General features: G+C 45.3%; 1 protein-coding gene and 4 long non-coding RNA genes across 9 annotated transcripts in view; 3 read left to right on the forward strand and 2 right to left on the reverse strand.

Moving 5' to 3' along the window:
• LOC118161390 overlaps positions 1-16461 on the reverse strand; it is a 31535-nt gene extending 15074 nt beyond the window's left edge. For 3 of the 4 annotated variants that reach the window (XR_004747997.1, XR_004747996.1, XR_004747995.1), the window contains exon 1: positions 15297-16460. This is a non-coding gene — a long non-coding RNA (uncharacterized LOC118161390). Of the gene's footprint in view, positions 1-14718 lie in introns of all 4 variants that reach the window. The other variant, XR_004747998.1, reaches the window with a different exon arrangement.
• Positions 7286-12390, forward strand: LOC118161409. Of its 2 annotated transcripts, XR_004748008.1 has the most exons (4): positions 7286-7447; positions 8105-8169; positions 10187-10261; positions 12223-12390. It is a non-coding gene; the product is annotated as an uncharacterized LOC118161409 (long non-coding RNA). The 2 variants fall into 2 exon arrangements; XR_004748009.1 differs by lacking the exon at positions 7286-7447 and having other exon boundaries at positions 8053-8169.
• LOC118161387 lies at positions 14657-20270 on the forward strand. Its single transcript, XR_004747993.1, has 2 exons — positions 14657-14775; positions 17365-20270. It is a non-coding gene; the product is annotated as an uncharacterized LOC118161387 (long non-coding RNA).
• LOC118161406 overlaps positions 16743-24696 on the reverse strand; it is an 11983-nt gene continuing 4029 nt past the window's right edge. The window contains exon 3 of the long non-coding RNA XR_004748007.1: positions 16743-17514. This is a non-coding gene — a long non-coding RNA (uncharacterized LOC118161406). The remainder of the gene's footprint in view (positions 17515-24696) is intronic.
• POU3F3 (POU class 3 homeobox 3) overlaps positions 23167-24696 on the forward strand; it is a 4059-nt gene continuing 2529 nt past the window's right edge. The window contains exon 1 of the mRNA XM_035316556.1: positions 23167-23208. The gene's annotated coding sequence lies outside the window, so the exon portion shown is untranslated. The remainder of the gene's footprint in view (positions 23209-24696) is intronic.

Raw genomic sequence — 24696 nt, forward strand, 5'->3', positions numbered from 1 at the left:
CAAGAAATTAAATTTGAGAAAAGCGGAGAGTCCACAAAAAGGGCAGAAGTTACCAGGTGTATGGGAAACACCTCCAAGTAAAAATGGTTCACATTTCACTGGGGTGGGGACGTTCAGCCCACAGGTGTCAGGCAGGAGCCCGATCTCTGACGCACAGCACACACACACCATCTATCTGGTAATGTGAACTCCTCTGTCCTGGTGTACCTGGTGCCCTGGGCTGAGAGGACCCAAGGGAAAAGCAGTCATGCTGGTTAAAAGAAAGTCATTTGATAGAGGTGCAGGCAAAATCAGCTCTCTGGTGAGAGGACAGCCAGGGAGGAGTGTGTACCAGGCGTCGGAGACTGAAATCTGGCTTGCGGTGGGCAGGCAGGCAGAGCGCAGAGGCACAGCTGCCAGGCTGACATGATGGATCAGAAAAGTCACTAAGGAACTGCAAGAGTCCGGGCAGCTGAAGCAAAGCAAAACATGGAAAGGCAATAGGTCAGCCCATCTTTACAATCTATCAATTAAACAATCATCCACTTCCAAAGGCGTGTTATGTCCCGAACAGTGGATATCCCAGCATGCGATCGCTGCCGTGATGGAGCGACAGGCTCACAAACAGGAATTAATAATAATAATTACTAGGAATGCTAATAATTTTGGATAGGCCATTCTATAGTGAACCCCTCCGAGGAAATAACATGGTTGGGTATTTTGGCTTAATTATACAGTCCCATATCAGCTTCACTCAGCCCACTGCAAAACAAAGGTGTGTTCTAAATTGTCCATTATGTGGGAGGGTTTAGCCAAAATCTCACCCTGCTTCGGCCAGTTAGCGGGGGTGAGAGTGCCGTGTAGTTAGCTTCAGCTGCTTTCTCCAAAGCCCTGAAGCTTTCAGAAACATTCATTTCTGTTGGCATCACTCAACAGCTCATTGTTAGGATTTGTTCTCATTGGCATGCATGAACTAAGACTGATGTATCAGGCGATCCAGAGTGACAGCCTTCAGCCCAAAAAGTGGATACCTGCTTCACTCAGAGTCCAGGGACTCGCACTTGACTCAGAGGATATATGCAAAAATTATCTTTCCTCTCTCATTTGCCTGTGCTAAGCCTAAGAGCATTCATCCAAATTAGCAATCAGGCAAACTGTGCATGCAAAAATCTGCACTTGTACAAACTGTGCCTTTTTTTATTTTTTTTTTTTTTTTGGTAACACTGTAAGATTAAATATCTTGACAAAAGACGAAAACCCTTTAACAAATCTTCCCCTAGAGAAAAGTAGCATTTTTTTTATTCCATTTACTGTCAAATGACATAAAGAAAGTATAGCTGAACACAGTCCTATAGGTTGATTTGTTGCTTTAAATAATGTCACTAACATCCAGATATCAATGTGATGGTGAAAAAAAAAAAAAAAAAAAAAAGTTCGCATTGAGCTAGATTCAATTACAGACCTAGAAATTGAAATTAAGTCTGATGCTACATGCTTAATTCATGTTTGTGTGACTGAGAAAGAGAGTATCTGGTGTACCTTGAATTTCCTGCCCGAGTGTGGTGAAAACATGACCCATTACATTAATTAAAAAATAGTTTTCAAATGTAGCTTAAGTCATATCACTCTGGCAGGAAAATACAAACACTTTTTGTCCTCAGCGTGTTATATGATATAAGGGAAGCTGCTTAACATCTTTTCCCTTGATTCCTGGGTATATCTCACAATTCCCATTGTGGAATCAAAATAAACAAGTAAAATAAAATAAAATAAAATAAAATTCACAATTAGTAGCCAAAGATTCTTCTTTAACTAAAAAATAAAGAATTTGTCCCTCAAAACCCATAATCATCTTCCAACCACACTGATTGAAACTGATGCATATTGGCAATTATCACGTGTTATTCAGGTCTATACTTTGCTCTGTGTTACCTCGTTTGGGCACTACACGAGATATGGTACGTTCAAGTTTAATACCCCAAAATGCCATATCATATCAGTGGAATTTAAACCAGCACACATTTGACTACTGATTTCACATATGGGGCTGGGACTAACTTTTCTCCTAATATGGTGATGGCACAGGCACTATTTAAATGATTCCTGAGCCTTGTAAATATACACCAGATGTATCTTTTGTAAATGTTACATTTTTCAACATCTCAGCATTTGTGAATAGTTGAAAGCTATGCCAGCCATGCTTTAATGGGGCACAGAAGCATGCTGCATTCAAAGAAATGGCACACCATTGCAATAGTCAAAATTACAAGCGCTGTCAAAAGCGACATTTTCACTTTATTGATTAGCACCAGGTAATGTAGTGCTCTGCATTGCACACTCATATGGGCCATTTTCAGATGATGTTTCTGTGCATGAGGGTGCACAGAGGGACCTGGAACTGGATCTGCAGGGGCACACACTGGGGAAGGAGGAGGGCAGAGATCAGGAGAGCTGGACGTGCCCCTGTGGACACAACAGACTGCCCAAGGTGAGGTGGGAAGGGCTTCAGGGGCTGCTGATCCCAGGGTCTTTGGTCACCAGCACACATTTCCTGCTAGCACTGGTGCTGCATGAGGCTACAATACGATTTTCTGTCTCAGGCTCCTGCTGCTTGGTCCTCAGCACAAGGAGAGACATCGCCCATGAGAGATGGAGCACAGGTTGCATTCATTTGGCTGTAAGAAACATTAATCCTCTGGGCTTTTCTAGACCCTTTTATTCCCTAAAACTCTTCCTGCCTTTCCTGTGTTGCTGCAGAAATCTAGTAGGAGATCTGGGAACAGGTGTGTGGCAGGCAATGGGAAGCATCCACTCCTCCCTTTCAACCTCCGGGCACTTGACCTGCCCATCGCCAAATCCCGACTGCAGCCATGGCCTCTCCGGTAGCACCAGGCGGTAAAAAGAGCCATCAGAAAAGAAACCAGAACATTTGTCTGAAAACCCGCTTCTCTCCTTTGCGAGATTTGCGCCCCAGCTGTACCACAAATAAGAGGGAAGACCTTTACAGTGCTGCATGGTTCCTATTATTCGAAAGGCAGAGTGCTTTTTCCTCAGTGAATTTCGTGCTGGATTTGCGCCACATACCTCAGTCCAGCAAATCAGCTAAAAATCAGAGCTAGGTGACACATGACAATAAACTTAGAGAGAATGGACTAGCTGTAATGCCCCACTACAAGTATTATTTCCAAGTTCACAGGCTTGCAAATTAAAATGTCCCTGGATCACTGCCATAAAAAAGAACATTAAAAATCAGGGGAAGAGGTCTGGGCATCTGTTAGAAGCATCTAATATATACCAAATGTGTATGCTGAGCTTCTTAGATATATGCATTGCTGAAATATAGCCTACAACTAATGTAAAAGCAGAAATATTTTAATTGTATTTTTCCATTTGATATTCAAATGAAAAAAATATATCTTATTAAACACAACACTTGGCTTTGCTATTTTAATAAAAAATAAGTTGTTGAGGAAAAGAAAAGCAAAACTACTGATTCCTTTCCTTATGATGATCAAATGAGCCTTTCATGTTTGTATCTTATACTTCACTTTTTAGCATTTTGAGGCAAATAGCAGATATCAAAACTTAGTAAATAATCAAAGACTTATTCAGTTTTTCCAAACTGTCATGCTGCTTATCTTGTAATAACTGATCTCTTAGGTAGCATAAGCTATTTAATTGCTACTGAAGATTATTTGAATGAAAAAGAGACGACACTCTCCCTTTCCCCTCAAAAAGACAAAACTATATTCTTCAAAAAGACACATGCCAGCAGATAGATTCTGATCTCTTATACACACGCACAAGTGCAATTGCTAATTTTACAAGATTTGATAGGAGCTGCGGATCTGAGATTACACCCTGTCCTCCTGACTGCACATTCCACATGGAAAATGGCTTAATTTGGAAATAAAATTTGTTGCTGATAAATCAAGACTCCGTAGTCTTTGGGTATCAGAATAACCAAACCTATTAAAGGATTTTTAAAAGCAGCTAAGTATGCACAGCAACTGTATTTTAAAGGGACTTTTTACAGTGTTTGGCAAAGTGCGTATTCATGTATCCCCCCTGACATGATAGACTGTAATGGCTTCGGTCTGTCATGTCAACCATCTGCATATTAAACAGTCCCTAAGTACACATTGACACAGCAGACCCTAATAGCTCTGAAGCCGTAACAATCTATTGAGTCAATAATATGCATGTTAAAGAGCATCTCATGTACTTCCATCAATATCTTTTATCTTTTACTTAATTTGTATCTTCTTTTTATATTTATAGCCAGAGTTAAGGTTTTAGGAACCTTTATCCTTAACGTGCTGCCGCAGATGTGAAACATGTGGCACAGAGAGGCAGATGCAGTAGCAAAATCCTTCCCTAGGATCTGGGCCAGATCTTAAAATGACGACTGTAATATTTTTACACTGGCAAAGTGCATTCTTCCTCCTGTTCCAGATAAGGTGGAAATATCCTCTCATTTCTGCTGGGCCTGATTCGGTGCTGGTGAAAACCACGGGAAAGATTCCCGGTGATTTCACAGGCTTTGGATGGAGCCCAGTGTGATGCTACTCATTTCCTATTACACATTTCCTTCTAATTAAATGAAATAGGTCACAGGGGGAAAATGAAACAAAAGACAAATGTATTTACTTACAGTAATATCAACCCCAAAAAAGACAATCAGAAACAAGAGAAAAGATAACACAAAATACGCTGTCTCTTCATTAACTTGAAATTACATCTGATTCCATAGTCTTAACTCATTCCAGTGTGATCCTGAGATCTTTTATGCTGTGGAAGAGGGAGACTGTTATTTAAGCATAAGAAAATGGTGAGTTAATTTCCTTTGTCTAAATAACCACTAAGAAAAAAGCTTAATTTGCTTTTCCTCAACTTTACATCACTGAAGCATGCTCTGTTCTCTCGTACTCTGAGCACACCACTTCCCCACCTTCTTCCTCTTGCTTTCTGTAAGCCTCACAATTTGGCTCACACTTTTAAAAGTGAATCCAAAGTGCAGTTTGTGTTTCCAAAAGGCAGAACCACGGCCAGGGAGGCCACTTGACCCTATCAGCAGATCTTACTGGCCTGAATTCCCCGCTCCTTTCCACTAATTTGACACCAACATGTCTTTGAAGCACAAATGGATTTATTCCAGCATATCCTTGATTAACTCTCACACCAGTGAGAGCAGAAATGTGGTACTCTCCCTGTTGCTTTCTGGAAGTGTACAGGAAATTCTCCCTCTGTCTTGTGTCATTTCATGTCCCCAGGCACACCAGACCAGATCATCTACTTCTGTGCCTCACTTCAGGACAGCATGCCCTAATCGCTTCCTGGCCCACTATTCACTCACATGCCAAGAGCTGATGGCACCCGCCCTCCATTAATTCCTCAGCAACTTTCTTGCTGTTCCCAGCAGGCTTTCCTTCCCAACACAACAGCAGGGAAGTCAATCAGACACCCACGTGCATGCCAAGGGATCTGCCCAACTATGGGGCTGGTCCTCAGAGTTGTACAGGCACTTCATCCAGCATGCCGCAGTGTGTTATCAGGACAGGACTTTGAAAGCAACGGGTAGCCATCATTTATTATTTGAGCTCATCCACTGAAGATCTAACAAGTAGATTTTGTTTGGAGCAGGAGATTTCTTTTGTGTTTTTTTTTTTTTTTTTTTCTAAATGAAAAAATCTGTTGAAAAACTCAAAGCAAATGTACAAAATCAAAAAGATGTGTCATTAAAAAAAAAAAAAGAAAAAAGATAAAAGCAAAAATCACTGTAAGTCCTGCCATCTACATTCCCAATACTTCCTTTAGACAGCCCAAGCAGAGCTCTGGAAGGGCTCATTCCTGAGGGAAACTGTTCTCTGCCAGCTCCTTTGGGTGATGACGCAAGTCATCACCAAAGCATAGATGAAGGGCACTCCTCTCTCTGCAGCATTACAGGTACAGCTTTGTCTATTTTAGGAAATGTGTCCTCTCCGGCCTTGCTGCAGGAGCTCTCCTTTGCTGTTCTAGCTAGCCAACCCTGGTATTTTCTGTGTAAATGTGAGGAAAAGTGTCAAAGTCCTCTAGCAGCCCAACAGCCAGGATTGGTCCAGCACTGATGAAAGTAAAAATGTCACACAGCAATGATAGGGCAGCTCTGAATCATCTATATGACACCTGCCTGCTGATCTGGCTCTTCTATTTGCACTTAACTAGCTGCATGGCCTTACCGGAATTACCAGGCAGTAGAAAAGAAGGACAAGAGAAGGAGGACTGATGGCCACACAGCCAGAAAGAGTCCTTTAATGCAAATCCGCAGCACTGAAGATGACTGGGTTGGGTAATGCTCACTCAAGGCTATGAGCACTTCCAGGAATTGTTCCACTGATTTATGAAGAGAGGTCACCCAGTCCAACCACACATTAGAGCAACTGATGTCTGTCACAAGACGAAAGATTCATCAACCTCTGTCAGCAAATGACACTGATAGCCTGTTATCTAAGGGCAATGAAGAGAAACTGACTGAAAGAAATGGGGTTCCATAGGTGTGGTGCTCCATGTCACCCAAGAAACCACCTGGTGTGTGTTGCAAGTACAAGATAGGTTCTCAAGGAGTGATGGCTTTTCATATTTGGAAAGTGAGAAGAGTCTTGCTTCCTCCCATAACACATCCAGCTGCCACCAATACTACCCAAACCTGGCCTGGTCCTGAGCCCACCAAAGTCAATGGAAAGATGCCCAGTGACTTCAGTGAAGAAAGCTCCATATCCTCAGGCAAATGTGGGAGAGAGAGATTTGGGTAGGGCTATGATTTCACTGTCTGTGTGCATAGGATGTCTCCTTTCCCACACGGAGGAACGTTGGCCACCCTTCCCACTTTTTTGGTTCTCAGTGTTCAACACTGCACCTGGAGTTATCTCCCATTTACCAGTGAGCTGATTTAAGTGTCTGACTCAGTCACATATGTTTGGCTCACTTATCCAGAGTAAGATTTGGCCTACTAGCTGTGAAAACAGCTTATATCACATGTGCTGCAAAGCCTAGCCAGAACAGGCTGAATAAAGGATGAAGTTTAATCATGGAAATGTTGACCTACAAATAGAGAACAAAATGTTAAACCACATGGTATAGGGTGCTGCACACCCCAAATATCAAGGAGAGGAAAGAAGAATTGAACACATTTGGAAAGTAAAGCTTACTGTTTTGGTTTTCTTTTTTTTTTCTTTTTTTTTTTCCTTTTTCTTTCTGCAGATTTGGAGAGTCAGACCCACACTGTTCCCGCTCGCGATGACACCCTGGCATCCGAAGAACAACATGACACCCACCACAAAATGCTGCTGTTGGCTGGCGCTGTCTAAAGTGGTGAGGTTTCGTGAGGGAGGTGAGACTGCCAAAGGAAGGCAAGTGGGGGTGTCACAGTGAGTGGGACCCGGCCACCAGCGTGACTCTAGTCTACGGGACCTGTGAAAACTCAAGATAGGTAAACATGACGGAGATAAATATCCCTTTTATCCCGCGTCCTTGAAAACAATCTGTGGGTTACCTCTAATGGCTGGGGAGGGGGGTCTTTGTAATTATTTTCACACCACCTTTCATCTGGAATTTTCTCACCTTTGTAGGTTTCACACAAGGAAGGGTAGCTTTTTTGGCAGAGAACCCGTTTCCATTTTTAATCACAGCCATCACACAAACAGTTCATCTCACAGGATGTGAAAACTTTCTCATAGCCTTTATTTAACATAATTTGGTGGGTTGAAAAAGACAAAGAAGAATTTTTAAATCAACTATTGTCTTGCTTTCAATACCTCGCCCGCTTTGTCTTTAGGTACACTGCATTTTAGACAAATGTAGTTAACAGCAGCCGGCCAGACCTTACTGACTGACAATTGTTTCTTTACAGGATTTCTATGTGCCAAGGAGCTGGACAGTAATATCCATTTGGTATTCATGGAAAGTACTTGCAGAACAATAATGACAATAATTGCTTCTGATTCTTGTGTTTACAACACTGCCAAAGTATCATTAGAGCCTTATTTATAGATAATAATGCTTATTAATCACACATATTTGAATTTTGGAATGTATTAGATTAATATTCTTTTGTAACTTGGTTCTGTACTAATGCTATGAAAAGCAGTTTCTGAACGCAGCCCACTGGAAGTGCTTGCCTCCGAAGAGTAAAATCCTCCAAACCATCTGCAGGTAGGGACAAAGGGCACACTCTTCCTTAGCAGGCAAACACCAGGACTGCAAACGCAATTCCCCAAAGCAGCTCCTTTGGAATAATTCTGGGGACAGACTCCTGAAAAAAAATACTGTGAAAGGTGTGATAGTAATGTCACACTTGAGCTTGCTTTTTGATGCCCTATGAAACAGTGTGCTTTGAACAGCTTTAAAAAGAAACTACTTTTTCTATCATCTCCTTCTTGAACAGTCTACTCTACCCTATGGGCAAGTTTAGGATTCGTGATCCTGGACCTCAGGATTTGTGATCAATCATGGGGTTGGTAGCGAGAAATATAGTACAAAAATCACTCCTAATTTTGGTTATTAAATAATTCCAGCTTTTATATATCAACGTCTGCTGCGATTCAATAACGTGATAGAATGAAAATGGATTTATAAAAATGACAGTTACAACAAGCAAAAATGTCACCCAAATCTCAATATCAACTGCCATATATTCATATTCTCCTTTGTCTCCTTGTAGCCCGTTACAATGCTGAAAAATACACCAAAGCAACTGCAGTACCAAACTCTTCAATTTTTGGTGTGTGGCCAGCTCCATAAATTTGCATTTAAACAAATAAAATCCAGAACAGTGTAGTATGTCTTTCTTTTTCTTTTTTCTTTTTTTTTTTTTTCTCCCTGAGATGGTTCTTCAAGCAAATTTAAAGAGGCTCTGTCAGTTTAGGGATCACATTTCTGTCTGCTTTTTTTCTTTTTACCCACCCCTGATGTAACATAACTACTACAAACGCGAGAAATTAGAGAAACTGTTCTTTTCTTTTTCTGTATGTTATTCTGTGTGCCTGTTTTGTGCTTTTTATGGCTCTCTGTGTGGCGTCAGCGCAACCTGTCCCTCAGTGTCACAGTCCCCATTGTCTCCAGGGATCTTTTACACAGCCACAGTGGCAGAAAAAGAAATAATAATTAAAATGCAGAAGCCTTACGTTGAGAAGAACACTTGTGGCTTGCTGCAACTCCCGCAAACTGCTCTCAGCTTATATATTTTACCAGACTGAATTACCGAGCAAGAGTGTCCCTTTAAAATGCCTTTCACCTATTAATATGCTGGTGTGCTTTGCTTACTGTTTTTTATAAAATGCGAGTGTTGAGGTTTCCCAGGGACTTCGAGCCTATCAAGACAGTCGGTTCTCAGCAAAGCCCAATCATTTCTAGACAAAGCAAAGATTTAAGAAAAAAAAAAAAAAAAAAAAAAAAAAAAACTCAAAGCGTGGTTTGGGATGAAACCAAAGAGCAAAGTGCGGGCCACGGTTTGGAAGGGGGCCCGGTCCTGACAGGTTTGACCAGCAAAGGCCTTTGCCCAGGAGCAGGACAAAGAAGGGCACGGCTCACAGACAGGGGATGTGATTTTACTAATTTTACTAATTTTAGGGATTTTGCTGGGACAGGAGACTCATTTATGTTGTTTCACCCCCAACTTGCAGACAAAGCAGTGAGTGCCCAGAGGCCCAGCGCTGGCTGTGTGCAGAGGAGGCTTTGGACTGGGCCCGTTTCATGCTTTCTGCTCGACACCCTCCAGCCAAAACTGACCACAAAAATGGCCGTGCTGTATCGAGGGGACTTTTGCCAATATTCGTTCATTGGTTTCAGCTCTCCTAATTCTCCTCTTCTGAATACAGGCCCGTAAAGCCAGGTAGAGGCTGCCTGCTGCCTACTGTGGAGGGGCCAGTGGCATCTTGTAACCTCTCCAGCTGTTGGCAGCCCCTCCAAACATTAGGAATATTTTCCTCAAGTTTCAGTGTGCCACAGTGCAGGAAACTGTCCTGCAAAAAGACTTTTAAAAATTGCATGTGATTATTTCCTAATGCTAGTGAGAAATACGTGGCAACATTTAGTACTAACATCCTAATTTCCAAAAGTCAAAACATCAGCACGTAAAATCATAATTCCCCCTATGCAGATTCCAGTCTTCTTATTTTCTTAATTGAGTAATGAACAATAATTTCTATTATTGATGTCTTTTTTTTTTCAGGGTGGTTTTGGCTTAATTGTTTGTCCTACCTCTGTGAAACGAAAGTCAAAGCAAACAGTTATCACATGGGAAAAGGTAGGTTTGTGATTTATCCGTAGGGCTGATGCTAAGCCTATAGGAAGATAAAACACCAGTATTTTACTTATTTTTTTTTTTCAGTCAGAGATACAGGAAGTCAGATTTTTATATCCACATTTGACTTTCTCAAGAAAAGTGGCCTGTCTTTTTTGAAAATATTGAGTTTTCACAATTCTCAATGAAGTCAAACAAAGCTGAAAATTCCCCATGCCTGTTGACAAAAAGGCCCCTCTCCTGCAGTAGGTATCCTGTTCTTGTTCTTGCACAAACTCCTAGTTTGAAAGCGCTGGCCTTCCTGCACAAAGTAAGTAGATGAACCTACAAATACCACTCACATAACCCAGCAATTTTAGCACATGAGTAAGCGTATGCAAAATCAAACCTCCAGCAAATCCCAGGAAATGAACAGCAAAAACACCTTCCTAGTGTTCAGTGGGGTTGATACCGGTCACATTTTGGATTTGTAGACATGGGATATGATAACCAAGATGGAAAAGTTTTGACTAACTTGTTCACTAACACGGTCTCGGCGGTCACAAAACATTCAAAATCTAGATTCAACTGAAAAAGATCTAATCAGAGAGAAAAAAAAAAAAAAAAAAAAAAAGAGAGAGAGAGAAAACAACAGAGAATTTCAAGATCATCTTTTTGTTGTATATTTTTATTTGCTGTATTTTCACTAGAACAATATTATCCTGTTTGTATTTAGCATTGGTTTTATTGTCAAATAGTTATTCTTTCTGCTACCAAATTGCATGATTATTGTGTATTTATCCCTCCAGATACGTAACATGAGCATTTCTCTTGCTTATTTTTATATCATTTATAACCACTAAAATTTTGGATTTGTAGCTCCACATCGTCTTCACAGAACTGTAAGACACAAGCAGGAATAAAAATAAAAACATTCCTCTCATCAAGTATTCTTCTAAGCAAAAGGAGAAAAATTAATCTTTGTATATTTCTAAATAGTCCTGTAGGAGTCATATACTTTTACTATGTGCTATATATTGTATAGTTTCTTCCTCTGTTATGACATGTCTGATTACTTTAAAAAAAAAAAACTTTCAAAAACATTAAGGCACAAACCTTTGTATGGAGTACTTTTAGTATGCTTTTTATTCTGACAAGATTAATAATTATCCCATAAGCATGACACAGTTTTAAAATGTTGTTCCTGGTATGAGTTAGCATTGTTCATATAGGTATAGATGTGGAAAGAAAGGTTATTTCACAGCAGAGAAATGTATATTTAAACAAAGAGGTGGTAAAACAGTTTTAAAAGGATTTTTTTTTCTCGTCATTATTATTCTGAATTTAAAATAACTGTTTTAAGTTTCAGAAGTGAATTGGCCATTTGTAACAAAAATGGAAGCTACTGAAATTAATGGGAAGAATTTGGGGAAGAATATCAAATGCCCCAGGGCTTTAGGCAAAAGTGGTGAGAAAGAGATCTGCCGTGTGGAGGGTGACAAGTGTGTTACCTCCCCCTCAGTCACCAACTTTTGCCCTCTTCTGTGGCACCTGTGACTAACTCCTGCTGGGAACCAGGCTACAGACTACCCAGACTTTTGCTCTCCATCAACAAGACAGTTCCTAGGTGCCTATAGTCCTTGTGACAGCCGTAGCACTTGCCAGAAGGTGTCATTTCCCTCTTCACTAAGCTCATACACATCCGGTGCTTTCCACTGGTACAAACACACTTTTTTTTTTTTTTTTTTTTTTTCCTAGCTGTTCCAAATTCCCACTCATATGTATCATATGTATTGTATTTATCAACTCAAATTATTGCTGGCTTGGTTCTCTGAAGCCAGAGCCAAAGTAGGTAGGAGGTAGGATGTAAACCATAGGTATCTTAAGGAATACTTGCAAGGTCAACCTAGCCCTGAGACCTAACCCCAGCAGAAATCCCTTTGACATCGGAAACATACAAAAATAATCCCTCTGTTTCTATAAAGGTCCAAAGGAGTTACACCAGGGAGAGGACTGAGGGACAGATTCTCCTCTTTTCAGAGAGACAAAACACCAGGTGTCTTCAGCGAACAGGGCAAGTAGGATTTGGCCCAACTGAAGGAACACAGGACTGGCTCCCAAAGGCTGAGCAGTACCTGTTCATTGGGGCTGGAGCAAGGCAATGAAATCCATGAGTCGATAGACCTCATATTAGGGAAAGGAGTGAGGGCTGAACCTTCTTCCCACTGAAACCAACAACAAGGCAGTCAGTGGCACCTCAATTTTGCCTGTGCTGAAGTGCGGGATTCAACTCTGCTACACTATACTAACTTCTCTTGCAGGAGCAATTTTTCAGTAATGCAAAGTCAAATGCCACAGGGCTCACTTTTTACAACATCAGGCTGAATTGTATAAACTCCCATTCTAAATTTAAAGTCTTATTGCATTACTTGAGTTCATACTTTTCATAAATGTCCCGTTGTGGTACGGTTTCACTATGTATAAAAACACATGCAGGTATTATGGGCTGTATCACTTCATTTCATCTCATTAATCAGCTACTTAAAAATATTTTCCTTGCAGTGCAGTAGAAAATGAAACAAACGTTCTTTTTTATCATTTCCCAAATTAAATTTATATTCCATAATGACTGTATTTCATGTGCAAAATAACAAAATATGCTTACATACCTGACTTCAGTTCTTCAGTGAATTGCTTCATTTGTAAAATGGCGTATATAAAATTAGAATCTAAAATGAATTACTTGTTTTTTCTTGCTATAAAACCTTGTTTAAGTTCATAGCAATTTTAAATATGATACATTTAAAATATTAATATTTCCCATATATTATTCACTGACTTTCAGGTTTCATCTCAAGTTAGAGGCACTTCATATTTCAAAGGAAGAACTGTTTCTTTTTTTTTTTTTCAGTACTAATGTTCTATTAATTCACTTTGTAATATCACTCTAGTTCAGACAAATGAAATTGCACTAAATTGCTTATGCCAAGAATCATGCTGAAGTTGTCGGCATTATATAAAATTCCATTTTCCATTATTATTTTATAAGTTTGTTTTTGTTTTTTCCTTTCTTTTTTTAAAAAAAGAAAATCTCAGTATCGTCTTTTAGGTATAATTCACAGCCCTGTTTAGTTTGTTCTAGGACAAATATATATGCACAAATATTTTTATGCTGAGGTGGGGGTGTAAGTAGGTATTTACAGTAAAGTCTGTAACTTAGGTGATTTTTTACGAGGAACTAAATGCGAACTCCCAGTGAACAACCTTTACAGGTTTTTCCTTTATGAATATTTTTTTACTTTGTGTAGTTTTATCTTCCAGCATGTATATCATCACACACGTGTATATACACGCACGTACACACACATATACATTTATGAAAAATAAATTTTTGTGTGCGTAGAGATGCTTGAAATGTCTCATATGCATATTATACAACATATGCCATTCATGTAATCACTTTATATTTATATATATATAAATAAATTTCATTTTATATACATAAATAAAATATGTGAAGGTATTCCTTAAAGGAGCTATAAAGGCCTAAATGTAGGTGGATTCTTCATCACATCCAAAGAACGAAAAGACCGGGGATATAAAACAGAATCTTTTTATATGACCATGTATCTTTTATAATCTCTCCATAAAGTCCACATGGCTACTTAACTATTTCCAGAGATGGGAATGGAAGTTATAGCTGGACAGGCTGAAAACCTTTAATAAGTAAAGCAGCATATAATCCTATGAAATGCTTTTCAGGAGTGAAATAATTACAAAACGCTGGAGCAAGAGTGGCACACAGCAGTAAAATCACCTGTGAATAGATGTAAGAAGCTATAAATATACTTCAATATTTGTATAGCTGACTTTCCCTGACTTCCATCAAAATCAGATGTTCAGGAGTTAGAAATCCAACTCCAAGGAATGCAGATTAATACTTATATTAATATATAGCCTGTGCCTTAAACTTTAAGTTTGCAACGTTGTTAGTAAGGCATTCTCCTTTTTAATGCTGATATTTGTTCCCTTTGCAATAAAAAAAAAAAAAAAGATAATTTGACCCAACTCTTTAAAAAAATAACTTGCCAAATGACTGATGCAAATCCTTGTCACTTGTGAATACAATGAAATTATACTCAGAAGAGTGAACGACAGGAGAGCCTCCTGCTCAGAAGCAGAAAAGAATGCCCTGTTCCTCTGCAGTCCTCAAACGCCAGGATTTTGCAATATGAATTAGACCTCAAATGCAAATTAACCTCCGAAGGGGGAGAAAAAAAAATCAGAGAGACATACCGAGTCAAACGCTCCTTTTTCTGCCTATCTCGTCCGCAATGTTAAAATAGGCTAAACAAAACAAGTGCACATCAAGATAGAGCCAATTAAGGCGAAGAAAGCGGGGAGGGGAGGGTGGGGAGGCAGCCACCTTCCTGAACACATGGGGAGTGGGAGCGCATTATCCCACGATGAGCCATCCCTACCTTCTGAGTGTTTCAAAGGCAGACAACTGGGGAAAATTGGAACCAGCTTGGATTTTGGTGATCCGCTTGCACCCGGGATGCGGGGCGGGTGGGGGGTGGTGGGGAGAGGGTCGGCCTGGGAGGGGGCGGAATGAAAAGGGGGGGGGGAGGGGGTGAAGATCGAGAGAGTGTACCTCGTGGTGTGCAAGGGAATGGTGATTTTTTTATTATTATTATTATTATTTAGGGGAGGGGAGGGAGGGGGGGGAGGCAGCGGCGGGGTGAGCGGGTCCCCCTATTGCTGGCGCGGAGGAGGGCAGAGGGGAGCCCAGTCCTCCCCCGCCTCCCCAAAAAAAGAGGGGAGGGCTTGGGGGGGGCACCGGGCAGCCCTGAAGGGGCGAGGAGGGGTGCGGAGGGGCCACCGTGCGGTGACGGCGGCGGGCAAGGGAAGGCGCTGCCCCTATCCCGGGTACGAAGGGGCGGTGTTTCGGGGTGCTGCCCCCCCATCCTTCATTCTCCCCCCCCCCCGCAACATCCTTCCCCGGGCCCGCGCAGCCCCCCGTCCCCCCAGTCCCCCCCAGCCCTGCCGGCTGCCTCACCGCTCCCGGCGGCTCCCCGCTTGGAAATGGAGACCGGCAACTCTCGCCAGGGCTCGCCAGCATCCCACGGTCCTGAGGAAGGAGTTTGGGGCGGCGGGGCGGGGGGGGGGGGGGGGGGGGGGGGGGGGGGTGGGGGTTTGGGGGGGGGGGGTGGGGCGGGGCGGGGCGGGGCGGGGGGGGGGGAGGGAGGAAGGCTGGGAAGAGGGGGGGGGGGGGAGACGGAGCTCCTGAAATGGAGCCAGCCCGAACGGGAGCCGATGCTGGAGCAGGGGCTGCGTCATTTCGGGGCTGGGAGAGGGCGAGCCCCCCCTCCCCGCTCCGGCGGGGCGCTGCGAGGCCGCCCCCCCCAGCCCACCCCCCCACACGCACACCCCCCTGCAAGCCCCTGGAGCCGGGACGGGGCAGGAACCCCCCCCCTCAAGGGGCAGGACCGGTGCCGAGCAGTGCCAGGGGAGGAAGGGGCAGCGGGGGGCGCACGGGGTGCGCAGGGCAGCGGGCAGGAGCGGCCACGGTCACGAGTGGGGGCATTTCACGGCGGGAGCGGGGGGTTCGCCGTGCCACATTTCGGGGGTCCCCGGGAGGGCAGGGGCGTGGAGGAATGATCGACATGCCTAAAACGCGCAGGTCCTCAAAGAGTTTCGGCTGGGTGAGTGGCAACGCCTTCTGCCCCTTCCACGTTTGGAAGCGCAGTAAGGGGGAGGAGGGGGAAAAACTATTTTTTTCCTTCTTTTCCCCCCCCCCCTTTTTTTTTTCCATGCCGGACAGTGGGGCTCTTTGAGCGTACTGTAATGTCCCGCAATTACAAACAAACTTTCCTTCTGCAGAGAGGAAGTAGCTGAGACTGAGGATCTGAAGCTAAGCGAGTTGCCAGCGGCTACCCAGGCCTTGGCTGACCCTCGCTGAGGGGCAGGGGCCGTGGAGTCACAGCCACAGGCACAGGGGCTGCGGGTGCTGCGTGCTGTGCACCCCAGGGAAAAACTGGCAACCTCTTCCCTTCTTTCACCTGTGCCCCTGATCCAAGGCAGTTTCCCTCTGACACTCATCCTCCCACAGGCTTTCTAAGCTCAGCTTTGGACATTCATGTCCATGTAGAGTTTTATTATTATTTATTTCCCCACCACCCCCATGAGAAACCAAGCTGCTCTGAGCAGGGCTGAGATCGCAGGTGCCATTATGGAGGCCGGTGGTGAGCACCACTAAAAAGCAAGAGTAAAGAGTCCCCAGGCCATGTTACGGCACTGGCACAGCACCAAGTCCTGGCCTTGTACAGCAAAGCCACAGCAAAGGTGGCATAGCCAAATATTGACCATCCTCATTACTGCTACATGCATATAGGTGCTAGCTTAGTTCATGGCTCTGCACGTGCGTGTGCATGCGTGAAATATGGTGCACACATGCACACGTGCACACATCTGTGCATGTGTATATATTCAATAGTGAGGGGCCTGTAAACCTGAGCAGTGCTTTCTCTCCTCCAGATAGATGCGTAATGCACACACACAGAGGTGATACCTGAGGTGTTTGGGGGTGGGGATGCATAATATCTTATAAATTTGAAGTTTTTATCAGGCAGAGCAGATTACTTTAAGCGTTCAATTTCTCAGCGATCCAATTTTATTAGGATTTACTATCATTTGTGCTGCGCATCCCTGGGGAAATAATGCTTTGATTAATGTAATCCTGGGCTGGGATCCGCCACATGCCCCTCTCCCAAGAGAAGGGCCCTGTTTGACAAACAAAAACAGAGCAGCAACTCTTGCAATCTGCACTTACCTTTAGAAAGCCCACAGACATGCACGCACGCAAAATGCAGCCACCTCCTCCCCCTAGCCCAAACACAATAGCAGCATTTCAAAACAATGTGCGCTTATTCATTTGCACACAATGCATCTGATTCAGTGTGGGCTGTACAGTCCAGCCCTCAGCTGCACGGATCCAGCCCAAAAAGGATACCACTCTGTTCCCCACTGAGGAGCTGAAGCATCTCCGGGAAGCTCAATGCCTCTCTCTGTATTTCAGGCTCTCCTTGGGCTCCCAACATTTTCTGCCTCTTTGTTTCCCACTGCAGGCCTTGCTGCAAACGGATTTCAAGGCTGCTCATACAACCCACAGGCCCCCAGAAGCTGTCCTCGAGGCCCTTTGGCACGTACCTGGGGGTCCACATCCCTCCCTGAGCAGTCCAGTAAGTGGGTGCCAGCCAGGCACCCCACTCAGCACCCTGGGGGTGTGGGGACCCCGGGAAACAGCCCCCAGCAAAAAGCAATGCTACATGCTTTTCAACAGGGAATTGAAGGGACTATTCCTCCCCCATTTGGGGGTCACTTGGTTGCCACCAGCTTTGTTCCCAGACACAAGCACCCCCATTTTGCTGGTGCCAAAGCCTGGCAGCGAGAATAACCTTTAAAGGAGTCTATAGGGGTAAAGGTGCCCAGATGCTTTCCCTGTCCTCTGTCCACCAAGTGAAGTGCCCAGTGCTTATCCATCCCTCCTGCTCCCCAAATCCCCCCAAAACATTATTTAAGGCTTATTTTCCTCCCCTCCTCAACAACACGGGTCCCAGTGCGCCAGAGGAGGACAGCCGGTGACAAAGGAGGGCCCTGGCCGCACTTGGGCCACTTTCTTCCAAGTCTGGCTTGCTAAATCCAGGGGGAGGCAGGGACCTGCGGGGCTGGAGTTGAGGAGGGATGCGTTTTGAGCCGGGGTGGGCAATGAGATGCCGCTGCCTCCTGCGCGTCCCCGCTGCCCCCCGGTGCGGTGACTCAGCGGTTACGGAGAGCTGGGGGGGCGGGGGGGGAGCGCATGGGGGGGGGGGGGTCCCCTTCCTCCCCTCTTTTCTCTCCTGATGAAAAACGATGCAATTACGTTTCTGCATGCTGATCGGGAGAGTTCAAATAACAAGCCTTAAACACGTTATCAGGCGCTTGTTAAGGGGAAGGACGGAGGGAGGGCGGGTAAAGATAAGGGGGGGGCGAACCCAGCCGCGCGGTGCGTGGCCGTGCCCGGTGGTTCGTGCCCCTCCGGTGGGCGCACAGCGTGTGCACGTCTACATGTCTGAATGTATATGCTCCAGGGAAAGCCTGCTAGAGGAGGAGGTCGGCTCTTCGGCCTGACCACCTCCCCCCCCCCCCGCCCCCGCACCCAGAAAATGGTCCCACTTTAAAGCCAGCCCGACCCCCAGCACACCAGCAAATCGCTGCCGGGAAAAGTTATTTCCACCCCCGTCCCACTCCCTTTCCTTTTCCCCCTGCGGCCCCGGGGGGCATCGACCCCCATTTGGCATCTCCCTCGCCCCACCAGGTCCCCGCCTCTGCCCCCCAACCCGGCCGCCCCCAGCCCTCGCAAAGGCTCGGGGAGCCGGACCGGGGCTGGATGCGGAGGGGGAGGAGGGAAGAAAGGCGAGGACATGATGAATAATGTTAACTTTTGACTGTAGGAGTCATGATAGAGTTGAGCGAAGCTGCGGGGAAATATGTCATTTAATCCCGGGGCTACTGAAGTCCCTTTTATCAAGCATCGTGATGCTGGAATTACCCTGCTGTAAAAGCCGCTGAGTGCTTAAAAGTATCCAGCACCGGGGAAAAAAAAAAAAAAAAAAAAGTATAGATGGGGAGGAACTGGTGTAAAATGATCGCACGGACAAACTAACCGCACGACCGTGAAAACCCCAAGCGGATTAAATAAATATAAATACATGTGCATTAAAAAAAAAAAAAAAAAAAAAATGCACGGTAAAACTGTAGCTGCTGCATTCACGCAAGGAGAACAGACAGCATGTGCATGTTTGTGTGCAATGCCAAAAAGAGCAGCCTTAAGGTTGACCTGCTGCAATCTGCACTGAGCTCCTCAGACAATAGACAAGTTCAAATGTCAAAAAATCTAATAATAAAAAACAGAGCTGCCAAACTGCACGAACTGTTTTCTGGTGTAGCACAATTATTCACCCTCTTATCCACTAAGAGACTGCCAGTCCTTATGCGCATAAAAGAAAATGTATGTAATGCATATGGATCTTTCTTTCTTTCTTTTTTTCTTTCTTTCATTCCTTTTTTTTTTCACGTGTGAAACGCTATTGAGATGGCAAGCACGCAAATCAGAATGATATCATGTCTAATAAAAGCGGGACTAAGGTTTTCACAGTCTTTTACAAAGGACTCCAACTTGTAAATCCCCTTTTTATGTTGCTACATGCACGATTATTCTTATAAATAAAAATCTACATGTTCAAGGAGCCGGATGGTAACTATACATCCCTATGATTTTAACGTCGGTGGGAGCTTTAGGTTTCTATCATATGTAATGCGTCTGCGTTGAGCTCAAGTCAACAGATAGATTGTTCCATTCATTTGGCAACTTTCATTACAGTGCGTGCGAGGTGAGCCCTAAGCACGACACGTTGGGTAATATCGGAATTATGCAGCTGGGAGAGAAAGGACCTCAATTTTAAAACCCATCCAGTTTTGCATGTGCGGTCCTGTGTTATTGTTCTAATTTATTACAGAACCAGAAACGCTTTGTTATGCTCAAAACAATAAATAAGGTTGGGAGCGAAGCCTTCATAATAAAAGGTATGGGTAAATGAGCCGCCTGCATATTGTGTTTATCGTTATTATTGTAAGCCTTTAAAAGTAATATGTGTATTTTCCTGTTTTCTCCAGATTGGTTAGTCTAATATCCCTAGTGCAGCTATCAGCGTGGTCATAAGAACTCTGAACTACAGCATGGGTAAGCTTGAAAAACACAGAGCAAATCACATTAGCCAAGAATGCCACATAGCTGGAACCCAGTCAACTCGGCGTTTTCAGCTGACTGCTGGATTATGCACGGCTGTGTTTTACATATAGCACGCTGTATACGGAATATGTCTCGATGTTTAACATTTTCATTTGTAAATGCTAATGAGGCAGTCGGTCTCCGCCGTTATATTAGGAGATACCTAAGCGTTTCCCACTCTGAGTAAATGACTACTCAAGACAGCCGCCACGCACTTTCTTTTCCCCACTTCGGTGCCCGTTCCGTTTACACACCCACTTTATAAAGGCGTCCCAAATAAGCGCTTATCGGGGCCATTTGAGGCTCAAGCCCCAGAATCTCAGCCGGGACAGAAAGTTGTCGCCGAGCTAACTTGTTGCTCGTTTTAGCGGTGGCTTTGCTGCTTGCGTTGCCCCGAAGTCTTGCTGCTGCTGCCCACCCCGGGCAGAAAGCAAAGGAGCTAACTCGGGGTTTGCTTCGTACACGGGGAAGGTTTGGGGCAAGCGGGAGGGAGAGGAGATTTTGGGAGGGGGAAGCCTCTGAACCCCGAGCCCGGGGCTCTGAACTTTGCTGGGCTCTTCGAACTCCAACCCGCCCGCTCGGAGGCGAGGGAAATGTTCACTAAAAGTGCGGCAAAGCTCCAGCAAGCGACCGCCTTTCTGGTGGGAACTGCGCTCTGGAAATGTGTTTCGCTGGGCTGGAATATTGCTCTTGCTTGTTTGGCCAAATGCGGTGGGTGGAAAGTTTTGTCCACGCAAATATCTCCAGCATTTTCCCGCACGGTCAACACACGCCGAGGCTGGACTCCGTTTTCCCAAGGAAGACCCAGCACCACTTTAATTCAAAAGTGGATGTACTCTCGTGGGTCGTTTTCCCTCTTTGCCTACTTTTCTTTCTCTCTGCCTTTTCTTTTCTTTTCTTTTTGGGTATGCGTTAGGTTTTTAGGCAGGGAGTTCATCTTGCCAGCATCTATCATATTTATGGGCTGTGTGATTTCCAGGGCTCCAATTGGTCTTTCCTTTATGGAGGCGAGGAATCAAACTTTCCCAGCCGCACGGAAACCGCTGGGGCTGCAGTCCGGGGAGGGGGGGAACATAGTGCCCTCGTATGTCCCCCCCCCGGGACTGTGGGGACATCCCCTCGCAGGTGCCTCTGCTGCTGCTGCAGCCCCGCTGGCCAGCTTGCTCACCGACGGGGAGTGGAGTAGGGGGGGGGAGCGACAGCGACGCGATTGTCGCTGCTGTCCCCTATCGCGACAGCTAGAGGGGCGTGGGGGGAGACGGAGGGGATTTGGGGCAGAGGGCTGACACTGCGCCTTTGCAAAAGGCCGGAGAGCCGAGCTGTACTGGGCTAAGCCGTGCCGGCCGTCGATGTGCTTGGTTTTAGCTCGGGTTAACTCCTGCCAGTGTCCCGTCCCAGCTGGCGACAACTTGTGGCCGGGATGGGGGGGCTAGATAGAAGGGGGGCGGCGGGGGCTCCGCCAGGGGGGGACCGGTGTGAGGGGAGGGAGGGGCCAGTGGGAAAAAATAAAAATAAAAAAGCTACTTTTCCAGCCTTAACACAGCAATTAAATATTAAATGATCTATATATATATATAAAAGAGTCGTTTTATTGCACCTCCAGAGGCTTAAGCGCGTTGTTTGGACAAAAAAAAAAAAAAAAAAAAAAAAAAGGAAAGGAAAAAAACCCTGCGTGACACCTCCTCGGGTTGCCCTGAGTTTAATTAGCTGATTTGGCTCCCCCGCAGGCCTCGGCTCCGCTGGAGGCACCGCACCGCCCGGGACACTTTGGGGGCGGCCCAGGAGCCCGCACCCCCGTTCCCGCGGCCCCCCCCCCGCCCCGTCGGACCCTTACCCTCCCGCCCCCCGCATCCTCCCCCCTCCCCCCCCCCCCCACCCCCCCGCAAATTTGGGGCTCCCCCGGCCCGGGGCTCCCGGCCACGCTGCGGGAGGGGGCGGCGATGCCCGGGGGTCCCGAGCATCCCCCGCCGGGCCGTGCCGGGCCGAGCCGTGCCGGGAAGGGCACCCGGGCGCCCCCTGCCGTCCTCCCGCAGCCTCTAAAAAGTTTATTTTGTTAGCAAGCCGCCTCGTATAAAATTAACGAGAGCCAATAAAATTAGCTTACATGTTTCAACTGTAAAAGTCCAAAACAAAATAAAGCTAGTTTTGGTGAGGCTAAGGAGCTCGGCTTTGGCCGCGCTCTCTTTGGCTGAACTAGGGCCCTTTTATCTAAAGCCCAGTGCACAAACATATAGCTTAATGTGACTAGTGTTCTTCCTTTTATTTCTTTCTCTATGGCAACCAATATGTTCTGCTCAGAAATGTTCCCCCATCAAGGAAACAAATGATCTTGAGGGAGCAGCTCTATACGGCATCTGTTCCAATGGAGCACACAGAGTTAACCCCAGTCAAAAGAGACGCCGGGCACGTCAACAAGAAGTGGAAAATGAGCGATTCTTCTCCCCCCCCAAATTGAAACCTATCCTTCCCTAGTTTTACAAGCCGTTTTATTGATTCGACGATCGACCGTTTGCAAAGAAGTAACTAATTCTAGGAAATCGCAATGATCGCCAGCTATTGTGTGCCCAAAAGAGCAGCCACAGAGGGAGGAATATATATATATATATGTATATTATGCAAATGGGACGGCGAAATGAAAATAAATGAAAGTCGCGTAACGGGATATTGAAGCCTCGGTAAAGTTTGCAGGAGCGGGAGCTGGCCTACTAATTTCAGCCCACATTATTTAGCACATTATTTATCGCGCTGACCCCACCGCTAGGAAAAAAAAAAAAAAAAAAAAAAAAAAGAGTTGCGGCTCGTTAGCCTCCACCTCTCAATTAGCCGGAATCGAGGAGGGAAAAGCGGAGCGAGGGGGCAGGAGGGAGAAACAAAGTGCAACCTGCCCTGTAAATCCTCCGGCCCCTCTCCCCTCGGAGGAGAACCCGGAGGGATGCCCTGCTTAGTTTTGATTGATTATCCTCTTTCCGACGGACCTGCGCCGCTCCAGCCCGGGATATTGAGCCCAGCCGGCTGTTCCCTAGCTACAGCGTTAACCCTGTGCGCGCTCCGCACCGCTCCGCACCGCTCCGCACCTCGCCCGCCCTCTCCCTCTCCCCCCCCCCCCGCCCCCGCACCGCCGCCGCCAGCAGGTGCCCGGCTCCCCGCACCCGGCTCCCCCCTTCAAGAGCGGCCCCCTCCTCTGCCCCCGAGCCCCCTTTCCATCCCCGAAAGGCTTTCGAGAGCTTTCTCCCCCCCACCCCCCTCTCTCCCCTCCATCCCACCCACCCCCTGCCCCGAGCCCCGGCGTTACGATAATTATGAGTGCCCAGGAAAGTGAAGCAGGGACCCAGAAAAGTCTGAAGAATTGCTTTGCTGCCTCGAGCTTTGGAATGAATCCACGCTTTTTATGTAATATTTCACTAAGGTGGTTTTTGTTGCTGGTGGGATTTTTTTTTTCTTTTTCCTTTCCCTTTCCCTAAGCCTGTTTCCTTCCAGGCAGTTGCCATGGGTTTCCCTGTCTTGTCCTAGGCTTTTGAAACCCCATATCCAGAAGACTTTAAAGCAAACAAAAGTAGAAGAAAAAAAAATGTAAAACACTTACCGATCATACTTCCAGGATTTAGAGATTTTTTTTTAATTTTTGATTTTAATAAGGTGACAGGGGGGAAAATCATGTTCTCAACTCCAGCGAAACGATCCATGTTAAGATTTTCCTTTGCACTGACTCCACTAAGCCCTGCTCTCCACTAGTCTATTATTTTCACCAAAATATATGAAAATTTATGCAAATGAAAATCAGCACTAACTGTTCTCCCCTTGTTATACTTTGGATTTTTTTCCAGACAAAACAATCACACTCGGCAAGGGAGGGGGTGGGAAGAGTTGGGGAACTAAGTTTTTTTGTGTGTTTTGTTTTGATTTTTTTTTTTTTAATAAAAGACATTACTCCGGTTCGAGCTTTATTTTGTTGTTGTTGTTGTGGCTGTTATGAGGGTGTACATTTTTTTATTATTATTGGGGGGGGGGATTTCTCCCCCCCCCCTTCCTTTTTTATTAAGAAAGTAGATCTGTTTGCAGAGGCGCTATCACGTTTCATCAGGCCACCTGAGACGGCTTTTGAAAGCGTGTACTGTGAAATTCATAGCAGTAATTTAGACAAAATCCTCACTGTATATTAATGAAAGACGGCCCCATGGCACCGTTCCTATCCTCCCCATTCAGTGTAAACAAAACCACGAGACTCGCTCGGTTTTTGAGCCTGATCCAAGCAAAATCGGCTGGAAAGGAAAACATGGGGTTCTGGCACCGACTATTCAAACGTCTGCACCTGGAGATCTCAGATTTATTCAATGAAATCTGTGTTGGATCTTTTATATATATATAAAAAAGAAACCTTTGGAGGACGCATGGGAACAAAAAAATAAAAAAAAAATAAAAACTAATAATTTTTTTTTTCAAAAAAAAGGTCTGCTTAGGGTTTTAGTTCCCAGAGCCCTACGGAGCTTGGCTCTGATGGGGATTTTTTTTTTTTTCTTTTCCGAGACCTACCTAAGATGGGATCTCGCCAGCCGGGGCCGGGCTCAGCCCAGCGGGCGCCCGTCGGGGGCTCGCCGCGCCGGGGGAGCGCTGCGGGGGGGGCCCGGAGAGC

The sequence above is a fragment of the Oxyura jamaicensis genome, chromosome 1 (genome assembly GCF_011077185.1).
Source record: "Oxyura jamaicensis isolate SHBP4307 breed ruddy duck chromosome 1, BPBGC_Ojam_1.0, whole genome shotgun sequence".
Taxonomy (NCBI): domain Eukaryota; kingdom Metazoa; phylum Chordata; class Aves; order Anseriformes; family Anatidae; genus Oxyura; species Oxyura jamaicensis.